This window comes from Somniosus microcephalus, chromosome 3 (assembly GCF_052327205.1).
Source record: "Somniosus microcephalus isolate GS21.2 chromosome 3, FLI_Smic_1.0, whole genome shotgun sequence".
NCBI lineage: Eukaryota > Metazoa > Chordata > Chondrichthyes > Squaliformes > Somniosidae > Somniosus > Somniosus microcephalus.
The window spans coordinates 206,355,444-206,373,198 of record NC_140989.1 but is presented as its reverse complement, the minus strand read 5'-3'; the positions used below and the strand labels follow the sequence as shown (position 1 = coordinate 206,373,198).

The 17,755-nt window shown below is 46.2% G+C and overlaps 1 long non-coding RNA gene across 1 annotated transcript in view; it reads right to left on the bottom strand.

Moving 5' to 3' along the window:
• Positions 1-6,646: 6,646 nt before the first annotated feature.
• LOC147121681 (uncharacterized) overlaps positions 6,647-17,755 on the bottom strand; it is a 98,787-nt gene continuing 87,678 nt past the window's right edge. The window contains exon 4 of the long non-coding RNA XR_015075402.1: positions 6,647-6,717. This is a non-coding gene — a long non-coding RNA (uncharacterized LOC147121681). The remainder of the gene's footprint in view (positions 6,718-17,755) is intronic.

Sequence of the window (17,755 nt, the reverse complement as noted above, 5' to 3'; positions counted from 1 at the left end):
CAAGTTGTTAGCTACTTGTCTAGCTCTGCATAGGAACGCGCTGCTAGGGCAAAATAATAGCACTCCCTTCTGAGACACGTACCCTTGTATTCTAGCACTCCCTCCAGAGAAAGGGACACTTGTATTATAGCACTGCCTCCAGAAACACGGACACTTGTATTATATCACTCACTCCAGTGACAGGCACGTTTGTATTATAGCACTCCCTCCAGTGACTCGTACACTTGAATTATAGCACTCCCTCAAGAGACACGTACACTTGTATTATAGCACTCCCTCCAGAGACACGTGCACTTGTATTATAGCACTCCCTCCAGAGACACGTACACTTGTATTATAGCACTCCCTCCAGAGACACGTACACTTGTATTATAGCACTCCCTCCAGAGACACGTGCACTTGTATTATAGCACTCCCTCCAGAGCCACGTACACTTGTATTATAGCACTCCCTCCAGAGACACGTACACTTGTATTATAGCACTCCCTCCAGAGACACGAACAGTCTTGTTTTAGCTCACCCTCCAGCGAAACATACACTTGAATTATAGCACTCCCTCAAGAGACACGTACACTTGTATTATAGCACTCCCTCCAGAGACACGTGCACTTGTATTACAGCACTCCCTCAAGAGACACGTACACTTGTATTATAGCACTCCCTCAAGAGACACGTACACTTGTATTATAGCACTCCCTCCAGAGACACGTGCACTTGTATTACAGCACTCCCTCAAGAGACACGTACACTTGTATTATAGCACTCCCTCCAGAGACACGGACACTTGTATTATAGCACTCCCTCCAGAGACACGTGCACTTGTATTATAGCACTCCCTCCAGAGACACGTGCACTTGTATTATAGCACTCCCTCCAGAGACACGTACACTTGTATTATATCACTCACTCCAGTGACAGGCACGTTTGTATTATAGCACTCCCTCCAGTGACTCGTACACTTGTATTATAGCACTCCCTCAAGAGACACGTACACTTGTATTATAGCACTTCCTCCAGAGACACGTGCACTTGTATTACAGCACTCCCTCAAGAGACACGTACACTTGTATTATAGCACTCCCTCCAGAGACACGGACACTTGTATTATAGCACTCCCTCCAGAGACACGTGCACTTGTATTATAGCACTCCCTCCAGAGACACGTGCACTTGTATTATAGCACTCCCTCCAGAGACACGTACACTTGTATTATAGCACTCCCTCCAGAGACACGTACACTTGTATTATAGCACTCCCTCCAGAGACACGTGCACTTGTATTATAGCACTCCCTCCAGAGACACGTGCACTTGTATTATAGCACTCCCTCCAGAGACACAAACAGTCTTGTTTTAGCTCACCCTCCAGCGAAACATACACTTGTATTATAGCACTCCCTCCAGAGAAACATACATTTATATTATAGCACTCCCTCCAGAGACACATCGACTTGTATTATAGCACAACCTTCAGAGACACGTACACCTGCATTAAGGCACTCCCTCAAGGGACACGTGCACTTGTATTATCGCACTTCATCCAGAGACTCGTTTACTTGTATTCTAGCACTCCCTCCAGAGACACGTACCCTTGTATTATAGCACACCCTCCAGAGACACGTGGACTTGTATTATATCACTCCCTGCAGAGACACGTTCGTTTTTATTATTGCAGTCAATCTTGAGACACGTACACTTGTATTATATCACTCCCTCCAGAGACACGTACGTTTTTATTATTGCAGTCAATCTAGAGACACGTACACTTGTATTATCGCTCTCCCTCCAGCGAAACATACACTTGTTTTATAGCACTCCCTCCAGCGGCACGTACACTTGTATTATAGCACGCCCTCCAGAGACACAAACAGTTTTATTATGGCTCACCCTCCAGCGACACGTACACTATTATTATAGCACTCCCTCCAACGACACGTACACTTGTATTATAGCACTCCCTTCAGAGAGACGTACACTTGTATTATAGCACTCCCTTATAGCGCTCCCTCCAGAGACACGTACACTTGTATTATAGCACTGGCTCCAGAGAAACGAACACTTTTATTCTAGCACTCACTCCAGAGACACGAATACTTTTATTCTTGCACTCCCTCCAGAGACACGTACACTTGTATTACAGGACTCCCTCCAGCGACACGTAAATTTGAATTATAGCACGCCCTCCAGAGACACAAACAGTTTTATTATAGCTCACCCACCAGCGACACGTACACTATTATTATAGCACTCCCTCCAGCGACACGTACACTTGTATTATAGCACTCCCTCCAGAGACACGTACACTTGCGTTATAGCACTCCCTCCAGCGACAGATTCACTTGTATTATAGCACTCCCTCCAGCGACAGATTCACTTGTATAATAGCACACCCTCCAGAGACATGGACACTTGTATCATTGCACTCCCTTCAGAGACAAGTACACTTGTATTATTGCACTGCCTCCAGAAACACGAACACTTGTATTATAGCACTCCCTCCAGAGACACGTACACTTGTATTATAGCACTCCCTCCAGAGACACATACACTTGTATTATAGCACTCCCTCCAGAAACACGAACACTTGTATTATAGCACTCCCTCCAGAGACACTGTAGGGGGGCATCTTTTACCTGGTTTATGGTAATTTACCTGGTCAAGCAGCCGTTTTTTTCCCACTGCACTGAGACTAATACCAAACAGCAGTTTCGAATCGCTAAACCCACCCTTCCAGTTCTGACTGGAGGAACTTGTAATTAATGATATATTAAAACGGACAAAATGGTCTGGATGCGAGAAAATCAAACTTTATTAACTAAAGAAAACTACACCACACGAACAAAGCAATAAACTACACCACACGATCAATGTAAAATTGCTTAACAGGGGAAGGCAGATGGCAAAAATGAGGGATAAATGGCTACAATGTAAGTCATACAATCTTAGCAATTTCCCTTAAATTACCACCCCTCTAACTCCTTACTAGATTGCCTTGCTGAGGAGTCAGAAAGCTGCTCACCTGTGGTCCAAAGAGAGAGAAGAGCTCACCTGCAGTCCAAGGAAAATAAGAGAGAGATATGCTTCTGAGAAGCTATTTTTATATCCTGGGAGCTCCTGCTCTTTTGGCGCTGATAAGGTCTGTGTGCAAATTCGCGCCGAAAAGTTCGAATACACAAGTGAAAAGCCATGAACTTCCTCCATTCATACATGGGACATCACGTAGTAGAGTCAATTTCAGTGAATGGATGTTTGTAATCAACCCAATTATGCTTGCTGTCCAATGATTGGCTGATTCAAATGGGCTATTTCCCAGTGGCCAAACTGCTCCCATTGTCTGTTAATGGCTTTGAATGGAGTTGAATTGCTGTGTAAACAGCTTGGGAGGCTATAGTAAACAAAGCCATTTCCTGTGGACAGCTTTAAGTGGTTTGATAAGTTTCTGTAAACACATCGATTGTATTGGCAGGGCGGGGGAACTCACCCCCCCCTGACTGGACCCACCCATGCTACAGGGTGACTGACAGCCCGGCTCCATTCAAATGCTAACAGAAACCCCCCTTTGCTTGGCAGGTCTTTCTCACAGACACACTTACAAGCTGCTATTGTCTCCTGCCATGTGGTCCGACAGCCATTTTAAGCCCTGGAATATTAAAACAGTCCAAAACGCCATCTTTTAATAAAATGATTTTCCTCTCAAAGTGTGCGATTTTCACACAGTTCTTTGATTCCAGTGTCCAAGTGCCGCTCTGCCTATGAGCTTTTCAATGCAGCCTTTTTGCAGTTCTGGGTATGTTTTAAAGCATTGTCCAACCCAGAGACAAATTAAATCACACAATTATTCATATTAATGTTTCCCGATCTTCGGGGCTGAGGGGATTTTTGAGAACCCCTACAACAGGTACCCTTGTATTCTAGCACTCCCTCCAGAGACACGTACACTTGTATTATAGCGCTCCCTCCAGAGACACGTACACTTGTATTATTGCACTGCCTCCAGAAACATGGATACTTGTATTATAGCACACCCTCCAGAGACACGTACACTTGTATTATTGCACTGACTCCAGAGACACGTACACTTGTATTATTGCACTGCCTCCAGAAACAGGAGCACTTGTATTATAGCACTCCCTCCAGAGACACGTGCACTTTTATTCTAGCACTCCCTCCAGCAACACGGACACTTGTATTATAGCACTGCCTCCAGAAACACGGATACTTGTATTATAGCACACCCTCCAGAGACACGTACACTTGTATTATTGCACTGACTCTAGAGACACGTACACTTGTATTATTGCACTGCCTCCAGAAACAGGAGCACTTGTATTATAGCACTCCCCACAGAGACACAGACACTTGTATTATAGCACTCCCTCCAGAGACACGTGCACTTTTATTCTAGCACTCCCTCCAGCGACACGGACACTTGCATTATAGCACTCCCTCCAGGTTCACGTACACTTGTATTATAGCACTCCCTCCAGAGACACGGACACTTGTATTATAGCAATCACACCAAGGACATGTACACTTTTATTACAGCACTCCCTCCAGAGACACCTACACTTGTATTTTAGCAATCGCCCCTGAGACACGTACACTTGTATTATAGCACTCCCATCAGAGACACGTACACTTGTATTATAACACTCCCTCCAGAATCGCGTACATTTATATATTATAACCTGCAGAGACATGTACACTTGTATTATAGCACTCCCTTCAGGGGCACGTACGCTTGTATTGTAGCGCTCCCTAAAGAGACACGTACACTTGTATTATTGCACTGACTCCAGAGACACGTACACTTGTATTATTGCACTCCCTCCAGAGACACGTACAGTGGTTGTCATAAATCGCAACTTCTACAAGAAGTAACTCAGGAAGTACTACTGAACGGCCAGCTGAGGCCACTGTCCGAGGAGTATAAATACTCGGGCGTGGGCCCAACTTGGCCAGAGACAATCTGGAAACAGGAAGCTCGTGAGTACTAACTAGACCTCCATGTTTTGTTACAAGTCGATTAAAGCCTTGCTTTATGTACAACCAAGTGCGTAGTGAGTCTTTATTACGTCAATTTAATTGACTTGTTATCATCTCCACACCTTGGGTGATTCAGAACAACCAGCTGCAACTCGAACTGCAGAAAGGGACTTGGGCAAGAAACTGATCCATCATGGAAAAACTCCTTACACCCGCTCGTCTCGACCTGGATCCGAATGCACCTGCGGCAGCAAAGGTATGGAAGCATTGGTTTCGTACCTTTAGCAACTTTCTTGAAGAATGTGGGGCGGATGCCCCTAATAAGTTACGAATGCTTATTAACTACATATCCCCTCATGTGTATGATTATATTGAGGACTGTATGGACTACGACGCTGCTATCCAAATTTTACAGCAGCTTTATGTCAAGTCCCCGAATGAAATCTTTGCTCGACACCTAGTGGCCACAACTCGGCAGCAGCCTGGGGAATCACTCGATGAATTCCTCCAGAAACTTCGCAGGCTCAGCAAAGATTGTAACCTTAAAGCGGTTACAGCTGAACAGTATCAAGAGGAACTAATCCGCGATTCCTTTATCAATGGGATTGCGTCCCCTTTTATACGTCAGCGCCCGCTGGAAAATAAACCCCCAAATTTACGGGCTGCTTATGACCAGGCGTGTTCCCTGGACTTGGCCAAGAAGAATGCAGACACTTATCTCCCACCACATGCACGGGCGGCGGCTATCTCCCTTAATAAGTCTTTCGATAGGTCTCGGGTGGATGCCCCCGCTGATGATGACTCTACTCTAACGGACGACGACCCTACCCTAGAGGCCTTTGCTGATGACGACCCCGCCCTAGCAGCATCCTGACAATCGGGAAGAAAGTATTTCTTTTGTGGAGGTACGTTCCATTGCACAAAATTTTGCCTGGCTTGTAATGCGACCTGCAATCATTGCAGCAAGAAAGGACACTTTTCCAAGGTATGCCAGTCACGGGCCTCTGCTAACAAGAAAGGCCACTCCTCTAAAGTATACCGGTCGAGAGCTCCTGTTAGCTTCACAGCTGCTATCTATGGAGCTGCTCCTCCCCCAAGAACCACTGCTAAGGCTATAGCTGCCGAAGGAAAAATTACCCCTCCTCCCATCACAGCTGTTTTTCCCCAAAGTTTGTCCCATGCAGCTATGAAGGTTTCAGTAAATGGGCACACTCTAAGCGTGCTAATCGACTCCTGCAGCTCTGACAGCTTCATTAGTAAGCGGGCTGTCAGCAGGTTAAAACTGCACATTTATCCCTCGGACAGGGAGATTGCAATGGCTCTGACGACTCTGACCACCAATTCTTCTGGCTTCTGTCTTGTCAACCTCATCCTCAATGGTCACACGTATCCCTCCACCCGGCTCGGAGTACTCGAAAACTTATGTAGCGATGTGCTTCTGGGACAGGACTTCCAAAAGCAGCACAAAAGACTCACTTTTGAGTTTGGAGGGTTGAAGCCGGAGCTTACCATTTCTAAGGTGCCGTTTTGTGCGCTCTCGGCGGCCTTACTCGATGAGCCCTCCCTGTTTGCCAATCTCTCCCCCCACTGTAAACCCATAGCCACCAAATCGCGGCGCCTTAGCCAAGACGACCGAGCATTTATCTAGGCAGAAATCTCTCACCTTTTAGCTGACGGTATTATCAAGCCGTGTTCATCTCCCTGGCGGGCTCAAGTCATCATTGTGAAAAACCCTTTAAAACAACATAAGAAACATCTGTGTATTGATTATTCACAGACTATTAATCAATATACTGATATGGATGCCTACCCGCTACCACGCATAAGAACATAAGAAGTAGGAGCAGGAGTAGGCCATACGGTCCCTCGGGCCTGCTCCGCCATTCAATAGGATCATGGCTGATCCGAATCTAGACTCACGTCCTCTTCCCTGCCCGCTCCCCCTAATTCCCTTATCTGCTAGGAAACTGTCTATCTCCATTTTAAATTTATTTAATTTTGCAGCTTCCACAGCTCTCTGGGGTAGCAAATTCTATAGATTTACTACCCTCAGTGAAAAAGTTTCTCCTCATCTCAGTTTTGAAAGGGCAGCGCCTTATTCTAAGATTATGCCCCCGAGTTCTAGTCTCACCCATCAGTGGAAACATCCTCACCGCATCCACCCGATCAAGCCCCCTCACAATCTTATATGTTTCGATAAGATCGCCTCTCATTCTTCTGAACTCCAATGAGTATAGGCCCAACCTACTCAACCTTTCCTCATACGTCAACCCCCTCATCTCCGGAATCAACCGAGTGAATCTTCTCTGAACCGCCTCGAGCGCAAGTATATCTTTTCTTAAATATGGAAACCAAAACTGCACGCAGTATTCCAGGTGTGGCCTCACCAATACCCTGAATAACTGTAGCAAGACTTCCTTGTTTTTATACTCCATCCCCCTTGCAATAAAAGCCAAGATTCCATTGGCCTTCCTGATCACCTGCTGCACCTGCATACTAACTTTTTGTGTTTCATGCACCAGGACCCCCAAATCCCTTTGTACTGTAGCACTTTGCAGTTTCTCTCCATTTAGATAATAACTTGCTCTTTGATTTTTTCTGCCAAAGTGCATTACCTCACACTTTCCAATATTATATTCTATCTGCCAAATCTCTGCCCACTGACTTAGCCTGTCTATGTCCTTTTGCAGGTTTTTTATGTCCTCCTCACTCATTGCTTTCCCTCCCATCTTTGTATCGTCGGCAAACTTGGATATGCTGCACTCGGTCCCTTCCTCCAAATCGTTAATATAGATTGCAAAGAGTTGGGATCCCAGCACTGACCCCTGCGGAACACCACTAGTTACTGATTGCCAGCCCGAGAACGAACCATTTATCCCAACTCTTTGTTTTCTGTTAGATTGCCAATCTTCCACCCATGCCAGTATATTACCCCCAATCCCGTGATTTTTTTATCTTGATCAGTAATCTTTTGTGTGGAACCTTGTCAAATGCCTTTTGGAAGTCCAAATACACTACATCCACTGGTTCCCCTTTACCCACCCTGTATGTTACGTCCTCAAAGAATTCGCGCAAATTTGTCAAACATGACTTCCCCTTCATAAAACTATGCTGACTCTGTCCTATTAAATTATGTTTATCCAAATGCTCTGTTACTGTTTCCTTAATAATGGACTCCAACATTTTGCCAACCACAGATGTTAGGCTAACTGGTCTATAGTTTCCAGCTTTTTGTCTACTTCCCTTCTTAAATAAGGGTGTTACATTAGCAGTTTTCCAATCTGCCGGGACCTTTCCTGAGTCCAGGGAGTTTTAGAAAATAATCACTAATGCATCCACAATCCCTACCGCCACTTCTCTCAAGACCCTAGGATGTAGGCCATCAGGTCCAGGGATTTATCTGCCTTAAGTCCCATTATTTTACCAAGTACCATCTCCTTAGTGATTTTAATCGTGTTTAGCTCCTCCCCTCCCCATTGCCCCCTGTTTGTCCAGTGTTGGGATATTTTTAGTGTCCTCTACTGTAAAGACTGATACAAAATATTTGTTCAACGTCTTTGCCATCTCCATGTTCCCCACCACTAGTTTCCCGGTCTCATCCTCTAAGGGATGAACGTTCATTTTAGCCACCCTTTTTCTTTTTATATAACTGTAGAAACTCTTGCTATCTGTTTTTATATTTTTTGCTAGTTTACTTTCATAATCTATCTTCCCTTTCTTAATTAATCTTTTATTTATTGTTTGCTGGCTTTTAAATGCTTCCCAATCTTCTATCCTCCCACTAGATTTGGCTATTTATATGCCCTTGTTTTCAGTCGGATACTATCCTTTATTACTTTACTAAGCCATGGATGGCTGTCTTTTCTTTTACTCCCCTTTTTCCTCAGTGGAATATATTTTTCTTGAAAGATGTGAAATATCTCCTTGAATGTAGACCACTGCTCTTGTACCGTCTTACACTTTAATCTGTTTTCCCAGTCCACTTTAGTCAATTCTACTCTCATACCTTCATAGTCTCCTTTATTTAAGCTCAGTACGCTGGTTTGAGATCCAACTCTCTCACCCTCAAACTGAATTTGGAATTCAACCATATTATGGTCACTCATTCCAAGGGGATCCTTTACCAGGACATTTTTTATTTAATCCTGTCTCATTACACAGGACCAGATCTAAGATTGCCTGCCCCCTGGTTGGTTCAGTTACATACTGCTCAAGGAACCCGTCCCGAATACACTCTATGAACTCTTCCTCAAGGCTGCCATGCCCAATTTGATTAGTCCAATCAATATGAAAGTTAAAATCCCCCATGATTATAGCTGTTCCCTTCTTACAAGCCCCAACTATTTCCTGATTTATACTCCGACCAACAGAGTTGCCACTGCTAGCAGGCCTATAGACTACGCCCACTAGTGACTTTTTCCCCTTATTATTCCTTATCTCCACCCAAACTGTTTCACTATCCTGATCCTTTGACCCAATAACATTTCTGACTATTGCAGTGCTTCCATCCTTGATTAACATAGCAACCCCACCTCCCTTTTCCTTCCTGTCTGTCCTTCCGAATTATCAAATACCCTTGTATGTTTAGTTCCCAGACATGATCATCTTGCAGCGATGTTTCCGTAATGGCCACCAGATCATACCCATGTGTAGTTATTTGTACCGTCAACTCGTCTATTTTGTTACGAATGCTGCGTGCATTCAGATAAAGAACTTTCAAATATGTTTTCTGACAATTTATTCCTGCTTTTACCCCTTTTACTACTTTACCTTTATCATTATACATTCTGTCCCTTCCTGACATGCTCTGGTTTTTAATTCCCCCACTGCTACCTTGCTCTATTGCCTTCTCCACTGTCATTTTTATTTTTCGCTCTCTTAAAACCTCCCCCCCACTAATTAGTTTAAAGCCCTCTCTACAGCCCTAGTTATTCGATTTGCCAGGATTCTAGTCCCAGCACTGGCCAAGTGAAGTCCGTCCCAATGGAACAGCTCTCTCCTGTCCCAGTACTGATGCCCGTGTCCCAAGAAGCAAAACCCATTTCTCCCACGAAGCAAAACCCATTTCTCCCACACCAGTCTTTGAGCCACGCATTTAACTCTCTAATTTTATTTACCCGAGCCAAATTTGCACATGGCTCAGGTAGTAATCCAGAGATTATTACCCTTGTGGTTCTGCTTTTTAATTTGGCCCCTAGCTGCTCAAACTCCCTCAGCAGAACCTCTTTCCTTGTCCTATCTATGTCGTTGGTACCAACATGGACCACGACAACTGGATCCTTCCCCTCCCACTCCAAGTTTCTCTCCAGCCCAGAGAAGATGTCCTTAACCCTGGCAACACAGCCTTCGGGACTCTCGCTATCGGCTGCAAAGAACCCTATCTATCCCCCTAATGATACTATCCCCTACCACTACAACATTTCTTTTAACTCCCCCCACTTGAATGACCCCCCGCTCCACGGTGCTGTGGCCAGCTTGCTCATCCTCCCCACAGTCCCCATTCCCATCCTCACAGGGAGTAAGAGCCTCAAACCTGTTGGACAAGAGCAAGGGCTGCGGCTCCTCCAACACTACCACCTGGATCCCCGTACCTGCTTCACTTCTAGTCACACCATCCTGTCCCTGGCCACGGACTACATCTGAATTAATTAATGTAATTTGTGTGACTACCTCCTGAAACATAGATGACATGGTCAATAACCTTGCCAAATACAAGGTATTTTCAACCTTCGATTTAAAGAGCGCGCACCATCAGGTACCGCTGAAAGACTCTGACAAAAAGTATACGGCCTTTGAGGCCAATGGTCGGCTTTATCAGTTTCGTCGCCTTCCATTTGGGGTCACCAATGGGGTGGCCGTCTTCCTAGTCCGGCAAGAGATCTTGACGGATACCTTTCCGTATTTAGACAATATCACTATTGCCGGCCATGATCAAAAGGAGCATGACGCCAATCTTCAGAGATTTTTTGACGTTCTCCGTCATCGCCATTTAACATTAAACGAATCCAAATCAGTGAAATCGGTGCCATCAGTGAACATTCTCAGTTACTGGGTGGGCAACGGTGTTATTAAACCGGACCCAGAGCGACTTCGTCCACTTCAGGAGTTCCCTCCCCCTACAAATCTCGGCTCTCTTCATCGGGCACTTGGCATGATTGCTTATTACGCAAAGTGGATACCTCACTTCTCCGATAAAATACAGCCCCTGCTTCATGCGAAGTCTTTTCCATTGGAAGCAATGGCTATATCTGCCTTAAACCTCCTCAAACGACAGCTGGAGAAAGCCATGCTTCGCTCCATTGATGAAAACCTTCCTTTTGTGGTCTAATGCGATGCATCGGATGTGGCGATCTCGGCTACCTTGAATCAAGGTGGTCGGCCCGTGGCATTCCTATCCAGAACCTTGCAGGGTAGCGAGCTCCATTACCCATCCCGTCGAGAAGGAGGCTACAGCCATCATCGAGGCTGTACGCCAATGGAGTCATTTTCTTGCTCGGCGTCATTTTACGCTCATAACTGACCAGCGCTCCACGGCCTTCATGTTGGATAACCGGAAGCGCATGAAAATCAAAAATAATAAAATTCAACTCTGGAGGATGGAGCTGGCCGCCTTTGGCTATCCATTACCGACCTGGCAAACAGAATGTGGCCCCAGATACCTTCACACGGGCATTTTGCTCTTCAATGTAAACGTCGACTCTGGCAGATCTGCATATGGACTTATGCCATTGTGGCGTTACCCGTATGTTGCACTTTGTGCGCTCCAAAAATCTACCATTCTCAATGGAGGATGTAAAGAAAACATGCTCCTCCTGTAGGATTGGTGCAGAATTGAAACCACAATTCTTCCGCCCATCAGATGACTTACTGATACATGCAATGCAGCCTATGCAGAGGCTCAGCATAGACTTTAAAGGGCCATTGCCTTCGTCGACGCGGAACACCTACCTACTTATGATGGTAAATGACTATTCATGCTTTCCCTTTGCCTTCCCCTGTCCTAATATAATTACCTCTATGGTAATTAAATGCCTCGATCAGGTCTTTACCCTTTGCGGGACAGCCAATTTTATCCACACGGATCGGGGTCCCTCCTTTATGTCGAGTGAACTTAAAAGTTATCTCTCCCAACGGGGAATCGCCTCGAGTAAGACGACACCATATCACCCAATCGGCAATGGACAGGTTGAATGATACAATGCCATCATCTGGAACGCTGTCCGTCTGGCACTGAGGTCACGTAACCTACCAGACCAGCAGTGGGAAACTGTGCTCCCTGACGTGTTACACTCTATCAGGTCCCTTCTCTCCACATCCACTAATGTCACACCTCATGAGCAATTCTTCAAGTTCCGGCGTCGCTCTACACACGGGACATCTCTACCATCATGGTTGGTGCCTCCAGGCCCTGTGCTACTCCTGAGGTTCGTCCGGTCTGCCAAGAATGACCCTCTCGTTGACGAGGTGGAGTTAACGGAGGTAAACCCCACATATGCGCACGTGCAGTACCCCGATGGCCGGGAGTCCAACGTCTCACTCAGAGATCTGGCTCCCTGTCCAACCGGTCACACGGGCCCGAATGATGAAGGATCCCACGACAATGATGTCAACACTCCGCACCCCTATGAAGATGACGCCCTACCTGGGACATCGAGGGATCTGCCGGCAGTGCTACCGGATCAACTCAGGGAGCCGAACGCTCCCGGTAGGATGGCCACCAGAAATCAGGATGCCGGACAATCTCCGGCTACGACCCAGGATGAGGCCAGCTCTGCGCCTGTGGGGACCCGTACCCGGAGTCATGATATTCCCAGGCCTCCACAGGACGATCAAGACGACGCGGACTCTACCGACTTACCGGTACGGGCCAAGCGACCCAAGGACCAGGACACAGTCCGGGGAGACGTGCCTTCCGGTCACAAGCAGAAACCTAAACGACTACGGCTATTTTTGGTCCGCCTAGTCCGTTAAAGGAAGACTGGATTTCCAAACCTTTCAGGGAGGAAGAATGTCATAAATCGCAACTTCTACAAGAAGTAACTCAGGAAGTACTACTGAATGGCCAGCTGTGAGCGCCGTCCGAGGAGTATAAATACTCGGGTGTGGGCCCAACTTGGCCAGAGACAATCTGGAAACAGGAAGCTAGTCACTACTAACTAGACCTTCATGTTTTGTTACAAGTCAATTAAAGCCCTGCTTTATGTACAACCAAGTGCGTAGTGAGTCTTTATTACGTCAGTGTATTATAGCACTCCCTCCAGGGACAGGTACACTTGTATTATAGCACTCCCTCCAGAGACATGTACACTTGTATTATAGAACTCCCTCCAGGGACACATACACTTGTATTATAGCATGCCCTCCAGAGACAGGTACATTTGTAATGTAGCACTCCCTCCAGAGACACATACATTTGTATTATAGCACTCCCTCCAGAGAAACGTACATTTGTATTATAGGACTCCCTACAGAGACATGTACATTTGTATTATAGCACTCCCTAAAGAGACACCTACACTTTTATTATAGCACTCCCTCCAGAGAGATGTACACTTGTATTATAGCACTCCCCCCAAGACACCTACACTTGTGTTATAGCACTTCCTCCACAGACACGTACACTTGTATTAAAGCACTCACTCCAGTGAAAGGTACACTTGTACTATAGCACTCCCTCCAGTGACACCTACACTTGTATTATAGCACACACTTCAGAAACACGAACACTTGTATTATAGCACTCCCTGCAGAGAAACGTGCACTTGTGGCGGAGCCACTAAGGGACTCCGATCAATTGTATATAATTCCCTTTAATAATATGTTAGCTGCAGCCTGAGTCTGTATCTTTGTTTTCACTGTTTACATGTACAGAGCGCGATCACTTTACTAGCGTGGGTAAACGCAATGACATCACGCCGTTCATCACGTGATCCCCACCGGCGGGAAAAACGTGATCACGTCATGACGTCAGCCACGGGACCGCCCAAGCAGTCCTCGTGGAGCCTCCGAACTGACTAGACCTATATTCGATGTTCTCCTGTTGTTATCCGTTAAACTCTGTTAGTTTTCATTAAACCTCGTTTATTTGATCGTCTGAGTGGACCTCAGTCTTTTGGATAGGAACTAGATATTCCTACATTGGTGACCCCAACTTTTGCGAACAGTTTTCGCAGAAGTTACTGAAGATGGAATCGAACGCCGTTGCTTTGAAGCTACCACAGTTCTGGGAGCAACAGCCTGCCACGTGGTTCATCCAGGCTGAAGCCCAGTTCGCAATCAGGAACATCGTTGCGGATCAGACCCGTTACTATCATGTGGTCTCCGCCCTCGACAACGCCACAGCCTCGCGGATCATCAGCCTACTTGGTAATCCACCAGAAGATCGCAAGTATGAAACGATAAAGACGCGGTTGTTACAGGTCTTCGGGCTCATGAAGTCGGAGCGCGCCCGCCGGCTGCTCAATATGCCCGGCCTCGGGGACTCCAAGCCGTCCGAGCTCATGAGCCAAGTGCTCACGCTTCTGGGCTCCGAGCCGGAATGCTTCCTCTTCAGGGAGCTATTCCTCAGCCAGCTACCGGAGCAAGTTCAGGCTGCCCTAGCCAGGTCGGAAGTCACAGACTGTGCAGAGGTGGCTGCCAATGCGGACAAGACCTTCGCGGTGACACAGCAGTACTGTGCTGCCACGAAGTGCCCATCCCCCACAGACACTGCTCCAGCCCCTCAACCTGCGGGGTTGTGCTTCTACCACGCCCATTTTGGCATGAAAGCAAAATGCTGCCGCCCTCCCTGCAGCTTTTCACTCAAAAAAACCCAGCAGCCACCCTGTTGAAAGAGGGCCGGTTATAACGAGCGCCCTGCGGCCGTGATGGCAATCGGTAATTTGGGAAAACTCCTTTTCATCAACGACTCCCTCTCTGGTTGACGTTTCCTCTGCGACACCGGGGTGCAGTGTAGCATCCTACCCACGTCAAATCTTGATCTACAAGCCGGGGGGGGCACGGCCCCTCCCTCCAGGTGGCTAATGGCAGGGCCATTCGGACCTTCGGAAGCCGGCGGGTCCAGGTGTGCTTCGGCGGCCAGCGGTTTTACTGGGATTTCATCATGGCCAAAGTCTCTCAAGCCATCCTCGGGGCGGATTTTTTGTTCGCCAACGGCCTCCTGGTGGATGTATGGCACCGCCGGTTGAAAATGCGGCCACTTCTGCTAAGTGGGAGAAAAATCATTTAAGTGTATTTTGTGAATTTTAGTGTGTTAAGAAGTCAATTATTTGAAGTAAGTTTAATTTTTTAAGGGTTTTTTAAACTCTTGGGCAGTTTAAACAGGAAGTAGAATCCGGGTATAAAAGGGGAGGGGCTAGTGCGGTGCACGGAGTGCTTTGTGCATTGAGTGCTGTTGGAGTTTTGCTAAGTGGGAGAGTTCGGATAAGTGGGAGGTGAGGGTGTGTTTTTTGCTCTGTTTTGTTCCCCACTCCCAGGCTTAGACATCACTGCGGAGGCGGAGCAGCGAGACGAGTCAACCAAACAGGCTCCACAGACAGTATTCAAGGAGGAGGTTGGTGATCAGCTGGTTGGTTGGTTTTCTTCCTTCTCTTCTCTTTCATACCTTTAAGTTGGTAAGTCCTATTGAATAGTGGTGTGATATTATCATATATATCCGGGCAGGGTCTTCATAACTAATAATAAGAAATTAAATTAATTATATAGAATGGAGCAGGTGATGTGTTACTGTTGTGAGATGTGGGAGCCAGTGAACCCCATTGAGGCTAACGGTGATTACATCTGCGACAAGTGTTTGCTGCTAGAGGAACTCAAGTTCCATGTTATGGAGCTTGAGACCGAGCTTCGGACACTGCGACACATCAGGGAGGGGGAGAAGTTCCTGGACTCTATGTTTCAGGAGATGGTCACACCTATGAAGTTAATTACTGCAGATGTAGTCCGTGGTCAGGGACAGGACGGTGTGACTACGAGTGAGGAAGGTACAGGGATCCAGGATGTAGTGTTGAAGGAGACGCAGCCCTTGTTCTTGTCCAGCAGGATCGAGGTTCTTACTCCCTGTGAGGGCGGGAGCGGGGACTGCAGGGAGGATGAGCAACCTGGCCACAGCACCGTGGTACAGGGGGCCATTCAAGTGGAGGGAGTAAAAAGAAATGTTGTAGTGGTAGGGGATAGTATCATTAGGGGGATAGATAGGGTTCTCTGCAGTCAAGAGCGGGAGTCCCGAAGGCTGTGTTGCCTGCCTGGTGCCAGGGTTAAGGACATCTCTTCTGGGCTGGAAAGAAACTTGCAGTGGGAGGGGGAGGATCCAGTTGTCGTGGTCCATGTTGGTACAAACGACGTAGATAGGACAAGGAAGACGGTTCTGTTAAAGGAGTATGAGCAGCTAGGGGTCAAATTAAAAAACAGAACCTCAAGGGTAATAATCTCTGGGTTATTACCTGAGCCACGAGCGAATTTGGCTAGGATAAATAAAATTAAAGAGTTAAATGCGTGGCTCAAAGACTGGTGTGGGAGAAATGGGTTTTGCTTCTTGGGACACTGGCACCAGTACTGGGACAGGAGGGAGCTGTTCTGTTGGGACGGACTACACTTGGCCAGTGCTGGGACTAGAGTCCTGGCGAATCATATAACTAGGGCTGTAGAGAGGGCTTTAAACTAATTAGTGGGGGGGAGGTTTCTAGAGAGCGAATCATAGAAATGACAACAGAGAAGGTCATAGACTTAGGTAGCAGTGGGGGAATTAAAAAACAGAATGTGTCAGGAAGGGACAGAAGGTATGGAGTAAAAAGTAAAGTACTAAAAAGGGAAAAAACAGGAACTAAGTGTTACAAAACATATTTGAAAGTTCTTTATCTGAATGCACGTAGCATTCGTAACAAAATGAATGAGTTAACGGCACAAATAATGACATATGGGTATGATCTTGTGGCCATTACAGAAACATGGCTGCAGGGTGACCATGACTGGGAATTAAACATACCAGGTTATTTAACAATCAGGAAGGACAGGCAGGAAGGGAGAGGAGGTGGGGTGGCTATGTTAATAAAGGAAGGAATCACTATAATACAGAGAAATGATATTGGGTCAAAGGAGCAGGATAGTGAAACAGTTTGGGTGGAGGTAAGGAATAATAAGGGGAAAAAAACACTAGTGGGTGTAGTCTATAGGCCTCCGAACAGTTGCAACTCTGTTGGACGGAGTATTAATCAGGAAATAGTTGAGGCTTGTAATAAGGGAACAGCTATAATTATGGGGGATTTTAATTATCATATTAACTGGACAAATCAAATTGGGCAGAGCAGCCTTGAGGAAGAGTTCATTGAGTGTATTAGGGATGGGTTTCTTGAGCAGTATGTAACTGAACCGACCAGGGGGCAAGCAACCTTAGATTTGGTCCTGTGTAATGAGACAGGATTAATTAAAAATGTCCTAGTAAAGGATCCCCTTGGAATGAGTGACCATAACATGGTTGAGTTCCATATTCAATTAGAGGGTGAGAAGGTTGGATCTCAAACAAGCGTGCTGAGCTTGAATAAAGGAGACTATGAAGGTATGAGAGCGGAATTAATTAGAGTGGACTGGGAAAATAGATTAAAGGGTAAGACGGTACATGACCAGTGGTGTACATTTAAGGAGTTATTTTACAACTTCCAAGAAAAATATATTCCACTGAGGAAAAAAGGGTGTAAAAGAAAAGATAGCCATCCGTGGCTAAGTAAAGTAATTAAGGATAGTATCCGACTAAAAGCAAGGGCATATAAGGTAGCCAAA